The sequence below is a fragment of the Gobius niger genome, assembly GCF_951799975.1.
Source record: "Gobius niger genome assembly, chromosome: 19".
NCBI classification, from domain to species: domain Eukaryota; kingdom Metazoa; phylum Chordata; class Actinopteri; order Gobiiformes; family Gobiidae; genus Gobius; species Gobius niger.
Genome location: NC_136870.1, coordinates 29,194,625 through 29,202,615, shown reverse-complemented (window position 1 = coordinate 29,202,615; position 7,991 = coordinate 29,194,625). Strand labels below are relative to the sequence as shown.

General features: G+C 43.5%; 1 protein-coding gene across 2 annotated transcripts in view; it reads left to right on the top strand.

Moving 5' to 3' along the window:
* The window catches only part of st6galnac (ST6 (alpha-N-acetyl-neuraminyl-2,3-beta-galactosyl-1,3)-N-acetylgalactosaminide alpha-2,6-sialyltransferase), a 45,100-nt gene that overhangs the window by 3,890 nt on the left and 33,219 nt on the right, over positions 1 to 7,991 (top strand). Inside the window, exon 1 of one of the 2 annotated variants that reach the window (XM_079577327.1) lies at positions 6,248 to 6,268. The exons of the other annotated variant lie outside the window; for it this stretch is intronic. The gene's annotated coding sequence lies outside the window, so the exon portion shown is untranslated. Of the gene's footprint in view, positions 1 to 6,247; positions 6,269 to 7,991 lie in introns of those variants that run through there. 2 annotated transcript variants of the gene reach the window in all.

The following is a 7,991-nucleotide window of genomic DNA, read 5'->3' as shown; positions in this document are numbered from 1 at the left end:
CTAAACCAGGACTAAAGAGGGACTAAACCAGGACTAAACCAGGACTAAACCAGGTCTAAACCAGGACTAAACCAGGACTAAACCAGGACTAAACCAGGACTAAACCAGGACTAAACCAGGACTAAACCAGGACTAAACCAGGACTAAACCAGGACTAAACCAGGGCTAAACCAGGTCTAAAGCAGGACTAAACCAGGTCTAAACCAGGTCTAAACCAGGACTAAACCAGGTCTAAACCAGGACTAAACCAGGACTAAACCAGGTCTAAACCAGGTCTAAACAGGACTAAACCAGGTCTAAACCAGGACTAAACCAGGACTAAACCAGGTCTAAACCAGGTCTAAACCAGGACTAAACCAGGTCTAAACCAGGACTAAACCAGGACTAAACCGGACTAAACCAGGTCTAAACCAGGTCTAAACCAGGACTAAACCAGGTCTAAACCAGGACTAAAACCAGGTCTAAACCAGGTCTAAACCAGGACTAAACCAGGACTAAACCAGGGACTAAACCAGGTCTAAACCAGACTAAACCAGGACTAAACCAGGACTAAACCAGGACTAAACCAGGTCTAAACCAGGACTAAACCAGGACTAAACCAGGACTAAACCAGGACTAAACCAGGACTAAACCAGGTCTAAACCAGGTCTAAACCAGGACTAAACCAGGACTAAACCAGGACTAAACCAGGTCTAAACCAGGTCTAAACCAGGACTAAACCAGGTCTAAACCAGGACTAAACCAGGACTAAACAGGTCTAAACCAGGTCTAAACCAGGACTAAACCAGGTCTAAACCAGGACTAAACCAGGACTAAACCAGGTCTAAACCAGGACTAAACCAGGACCTAAACCAGGACTAAACCAGGTCTAAACCGGGACTAAACCGGGACTAAACCAGGACTAAACCAGGACTAAACCAGGACTAAACCAGGTCTAAACCAGGACTAAACCAGGACTAAACCAGGACTAAACCAGGTCTAAACCAGGTCTAAACCAGGACTAAACCAGGTCTAAACCAGGACTAAACCAGGTCTAAACCAGGTCTAAACCAGGACTAAACCAGGACTAAACCAGGACTAAACCAGGTCTAAACCAGGACTAAACCAGGACTAAACCAGGGACTAAACCAGGACTAAACCAGGTCTAAACCAGGACTAAACCAGGACTAAACCAGGACTAAACCAGGACTAAACCAGGACTAAACCAGGTCTAAACCAGGACTAAACCGGGGTCTAAACCAGGTCTAAACCAGGACTAAACCAGGACTAAACCAGGACTAAACCAGGTCTAAACCAGGTCTAAACCAGGACTAAACCAGGTCTAAACCAGGACTAAACCAGGACTAAACCAGGTCTAAACCAGGTCTAAACCAGGACTAAACCAGGTCTAAACCAGGACTAAACCAGGACTAAACCAGGACTAAACCAGGTCTAAACCAGGTCTAAACCAGGACTAAACCAGGTCTAAACCAGGACTAAACCAGGGTCTAAACCAGGTCTAAACCAGGACTAAACCAGGACTAAACCAGGACTAAACCAGGTCTAAACCAGACTAAACCAGGGCTAAAGCAGGACTAAACCAGGACTAAACCAGGACTAAACCAGGACTAAACCAGGACTAAACCAGGACTAAAGCAGGACTAAACCAGGACTAAACCAGGACTAAACCAGGACTAAAGCAGGACTAAACCAGGACTAAACCAGGTCTAAAGCAGGACTAAACCAGGACTAAACCAGGACTAAACCAGGTCTAAACCAGGAACTAAACCAGGTCTAAACCAGGTCTAAACCAGGACTAAACCAGGACTAAACCAGGACTAAACCAGGTCTAAACCAGGTCTAAACCAGGACTAAACCAGGACTAAACCAGGACTAAACCAGGTCTAAACCAGGACTAAACCAGGTCTAAACCAGGACTAAACCAGACTAAACCAGGTCTAAACCAGGACTAAACCAGGACTAAACCAGGACTAAACCAGGACTAAACCAGGACTAAACCAGGTCTAAACCAGGTCTAAACCAGGACTAAACCAGGACTAAACCAGGTCTAAACCAGGTCTAAACCAGGTCTAAACCAGGACTAAACCAGGACTAAACAGGACTAAACCAGGACTAACCAGGACTAAACAGGACTAAACCAGGACTAAACCAGGACTAAACCAGGACTAAACCAGACTAAACCAGGTCTAAACCAGGACTAAACCAGGACTAAACCAGAGTAAACCAGGACTAAACCAGGACTAAACCAGGACTAAACCAGGACTAAACCAGGACTAAACCAGGACTAAACCAGTGACTAAACCAGGACTAAACCAGGACTAAACCAGGTCTAAACCAGGTCTAAACCAGGGACTAAACCAGGACTAAACCAGGACTAAACCAGGACTAAACCAGGACTAAACCAGGACTAAACCAGGACTAAACCAGGACTAAACCAGGACTAAACCAGGTCTAAACCAGGACTAAACCAGGACTAAACCAGGACTAAACCAGGACTAAACCAGGACTAAACCAGGACTAAACCAGGACTAAACCAGGACTAAACCAGGACTAAACCAGGTCTAAACCAGGTCTAAACCAGGACTAAACCAGGACTAAACCAGGACTAAACCAGACTAAACCAGGACTAAACCAGGACTAAACCAGGACTAAACCAGGACTAAACCAGGACTAAACCAGGACTAAACCAGGACTAAACCTGGACTAAACCAGGACTAAACCAGGTCTAAACCAGGACTAAACCAGGACTAAACCAGGTCTAAACCAGGACTAAACCGGGACTAAACCGGGACTAAACCGGGACTAAACCGGGACTAAACCGGGACTAAACCGGGTCTAAACCAGGACTAAACCAGGTCTAAACCAGGACTAAACCAGGACTAAACCAGGACTAAACCAGGTCTAAACCAGGACTAAACCAGGACTAAACCAGGTCTAAACCAGGACTAAACCAGGTCTAAACCAGGTCTAAACCAGGACTAAACCAGGTCTAAACCAGGACTAAACCAGGACTAAACCAGGTCTAAACCAGGACTAAACCAGGACTAAACCAGGACTAAACCAGGACTAAACCAGGACTAAACCAGGTCTAAACCAGGACTAAACCGGGACTAAACCGGGACTAAACCGGGTCTAAACCAGGACTAAACAGGTCTAAACCAGGACTAAACCAGGACTAAACCAGGTCTAAAACCAGGACTAAACCAGGTCTAAACCAGGACTAAACCAGGACTAACCAGGACTAAACCAGGACTAAACCAGGACTAAACCAGGACTAAACCAGGTCTAAACCAGGTCTAAACCAGGTCCAGCCTCTGTCATTACCGACTCTTTGTCATAAACTTTTCTCTGATCTATAAAAAGCTTAAAGAGTAAAAGGATCTTTCTGGATCAGGAGCCAAACCCCAAAGTCTGGCACATCGGCCCCGAAAAGGCGACAGAGGGCTGATGTTCCAGCAGGTCCAGGTCTGAGATGTTCCAGCAGGTCCATGTCTGAGATGTTCCAGCAGGTCCATGTCTGAGATGTTCCAGCAGGTCCATGTCTGAGATGTTCCAGCAGGTCCATTCTGAGATGTTCCAGGTCTGAGATGTTCCAGGTCTGAGATGTTTATGTGTTTGTATGAGAAGCTTTATCAGAGTCTCAGCTGTTGAATGATCCCCCCATGTCCAAAAGTCCCCTTTGACACTGGTCCATATTTTGGTTCAGGCCATTTCCAGCCATTAGATCCTGATTCACACCAGTGTATTTGGTATCATTGTAAAGAAGACATTTTCATGTTTCATTTGAGCCCAAATTGTACGACTCTGTGACTATCACCGTGGTAACCAAAGCTCCTCAAACACAAACCTGAGGACGTTTTTTCACCATTTCACTTAAACAGTTTTACTATGTTTAACGCTGTTTCTTCAAAGAACATCACAGAGACACATGTTTGATACTGAGAAACTCTCTAGACTCTGTGAAGCCGGCCCTGCTGTGGTTCCAGTCTGTTCTCAGTCGTAACTCCCCCCCCCCCCCCCCCTCTCTTACACCACTGCTCCCTCTCCCCTTCCCGGTCGCAGAGTCTGGTTGGAAGAAAACACGACATTGCCTTTGGTCACGAGTCGCCCAGTGTCGACTGATGCAGGAAAAGCACCTGTCGGACCAGCTGCAGTTTGTGCGTCTTCTTGGACATAAAGGTGGATTCAGGAGTGACTGAACGTCCAGCTGTCCCCTCACCTCCAGACACCCCGGGCCATGTGGGACCTTCTGTGCAGAGTTTGCATGTTCTTCTCTTCGTTTCATGTCCCCTGAGTTTGTTTTCTGTAGATTCCAGCTCAGTGCGGTCGAACACCTCAGTACTTCCACGAGCCTCCTCATTGGCCCCTACACTTTGGCCCCGCCTCCTCCACATGTGCGGCTCAGTCTGTTTAAAACCACATTAAAAACTGCTCTTTTGCTTTGGCCTTCGGCTCCGTGTGGACCAGACTTTATCTGACCTGTGTTTAAGTTTATTGTGTTTATTGTACATATTGTTCCAGTTCTTGTCCAGCACTTTGGTTGTTTTTAAATTAGCTTTATAAATAACATTGACATTGACATTGACTTCTAACCTGGCTTTTTAGCGATAGTTCTCCTCCTTTTGTCTTTGTGCTCAGGGCCATTCGACGGCACAGCTCTCTAAAGGCAAAAGATAACGGTGTCTGCGATGTTTTATCAGAAATGTTATTCATTTACCAAATACAAATGTAAAGGATGTGGTTTCAGTGAGTGCAGAGGCTACAGAATAAGGATATGTTTTACAATTCAGGACACAGTTTATATTATTATATTATGATTATAGTTTATATTATACAGAACAATTATCATTTGTATAAATGTATTTTCCAGTTGCTTTGGCCTGTCCTGGACAGAAAGTCTCTGTTCCAACCTTGAATGGCAGATATACTGTGGCTCATTTCAATGGGAGAGGCTCATGTGAGCTGGACATTCTTTTACTTCATGTCTCACTGTGAGGCCTTAAGCTGAGAAAGTTCTGACATGTTGTACATTTCCTGAATCCTAAGAGTCTAGAGAGTTTCTCAGTATCAAACATTTGTCTCTGTGATGTTCCCTGAAGAAACAGCGTTAAACATAGTAAAACTGTTTTTGTGAAAATGGTGAAAAAACGTCCTCAGGTTTGAGTTTGAGGAGCTTTGGTTACCACGGTAACAGTCACAGAGTCGTACATTTGGGCTCAAATGAAACATGAAAATGTCTTCTTTACAATGACACCAAATACAATGGTGTAAATCAGGATCTAATGGGCTGGAAATGGCCTGAACCAAAATATGGACCAGTGTCAAAAGTGACTTTTTGGACATGGGGGGATCATTTCAACAGCTGAAACTCTGATAAAACTGTGACTCTGTATCGTCCAAACACTTCACCCTCAGACATGGACCTGAAACATCTCAGACCTGGACCTGAAACATCTCAGACATGGACCTGAAACATCTCAGACCTGGACCTGAAACATCTCAGACCTGGACCTGGAACATCTCAGACATGGACCTGCTGGAACATCACCCACAGCCTTTCCACCTTTTCTGTGCGATATTCGGTCTGGCCCATAAAAGGGAAAAGAGTTCAGTTTGAATCAGAGGCACTGATGACGTCACTGATCTCACTTTGATGCTTTGTTTGAGGCTTTCAGATTTGGGTAAAGCTGACCTGGAGGTGTTATACTCTTAAAGAGGGGGTGTCACAGCACCAGTCTATATCTCACTACAATGATGACAAACCTTCTGCTGGTCTGTAAATGCAGTAAATTAGAATAACTGCCTTGTATAAAATGTCTCTCTCAAAATGGCTGTAGTGAATGTCTTGAAATAGGCGTCTGTCTCTTTAAGAACCTCTGAGCCTTTAGACACGCCCCCTCCACACGCTGTCTGTGGCATCAGTGGGGAGGGGGTTCTGCTGAGGAGCAGTGGTCGGTTACTCGGCTGGTGACCAAAGCTCGGAGGCGTCTCCAGGAGGTGGGGGCGTTCCTAGGAGGACTCAGGCAAACCTATCCCTAAAATGGCCGCCATCAGAGTTTTTACAGATTACTCAGAAATACGTGAATGTGCCAAGGCAACACTTCAGCCATGTTTTTAATGAGGGAGTGACAGAATAACAGGATGGAAAGCTTGAATAACACCCCCCCCCCCTTTAAGCTGTTTCTGCTGAAGCTTCAGATGAACTGAGTCTAAACCGAAAACACACGTTCCAGGTTTAGAAACAGGAAGTGCTCGGCTCAAACAGGAAGTGAGCGGAGGGTTCTTTGAAAACAAACTTAGAAACACATGTCCGGGACGTCATCTGCAGACCCGCGTTCACCACAGCCCAGCCATTTGGATCAGAGTGAGGATCACAGCTTGCTTGTTTGTTTGTTTGTTTGTTTGTTTGTTTGTTTGTGTAGTTTAACAGTCTCCAGAGTTTCACAATCGTACAGTGAATGAAGTTCAAAGGGAGTCGACCTCTTGTTCCTGATGCTACAGTTAAACATTACTTTTACATTTACTTTAAATAAACAAAGTACAGTCCTGTCTGAGTATTATATATCAGTGTCAGAACACAAATATACACCTGTATGTATTTGTGAGTTAAGTTTGATCTACTGTTGTTACAAGTGTCAACATACAATAACAGACTTTTGCAGCACCGGCAAACACGGAGGTTTTACCATTTCATATCATTAGCACAGATGCTAATAAACAATAGTAATAAAGTGATTAGTTATTGTTATTTATCATAACGATTTTCATTCTTGTCATTATCAGTGAACGTCTGATTTCACATTATCGTCATATCAGACTTTATAATCTGCCATAGACACAGACGCATCTCGTCATAGAAGGGGGCGTGGCTTCACCGAGGGGGGAAATAGAATCTTTAGAGAAACACACTTTTCCCTCTTTTTATCCATTTTCTGGTGGAATATGAACTTATTTATCACATAAATAAAGTCAAGTGTAAATCGGGCCCATATGGATATTTACTCACAGCAGATTGTTCAGTAGAAGTGAAAAAACGCCAGTTGTAGCTAGCGCTAGCTAACCGTTAGCATTAGCCCAGCGTCCATTTTTTATGTATTTATGGGCAGTTGAACCACTTTGCTCCTCCCCATGTCTTTGTTTCTTTATTTAGTAGAAACTATATTCATAATTAAGCATTTGTTACAGTAGCTTTTGAATAATTAGAGAAAGTTCAGATTTTTCTCCAAATTCTTTCCCCCTTAACTGTTTTCAAAGCAACAGCAGCAGCAGAGTGTGGCTTCTACAATCTGCATAACTTTATGGCCCAATTGAAATCCTTCAATTAGAACTTGATTGGATTTGTGATTAATGGGAAAAATTATATATATATATAAAAATATGTACACTCATACATACATATACACATATATACATATATACATATATATACATATATATACCTGCATACACACACATACACACATATACATTCATTGTAAGGACTTTTAAGATTACATTCTGTCATTTCTGTCTAGTTTAACACCTTCATTTTCAATTAAAAACATTTAAATATTTCCTGGAAACAATTTGTTCTTGGCCTGAAAAACCACTGGAAAAGCTGATCCAGATGTTTCCCTCCACACAGTGATCTGCAGTGGGAGGGGCTTATACTGACGTTAGTCTCCACAGTGGGAGGGGCTTATCCTGACGTTAGTCTCCACAGTGGGAGGGGCTTATACTGACGTTAGTCTCTACAGTGGGAGGGGCTTATACTGACGTTAGTCTCCACAGTGGGAGGGGCTTATACTGACGTTAGTCTCCACAGTGGGAGGGGCTTATACTGACGTTAGGGAATTTAATTGGGTAAAAATGACAGAAAATGTAAATAAAAAGAAACTTGTGACCGGGACAATATTAGTTTTAGTAAATAAAAACAGAAGACACACTTTGGGCAAAAACGTTTTTAAAATAGAATTAAAAACAGGGCTGCTTTATGTTGGGTTTAAAGGTTT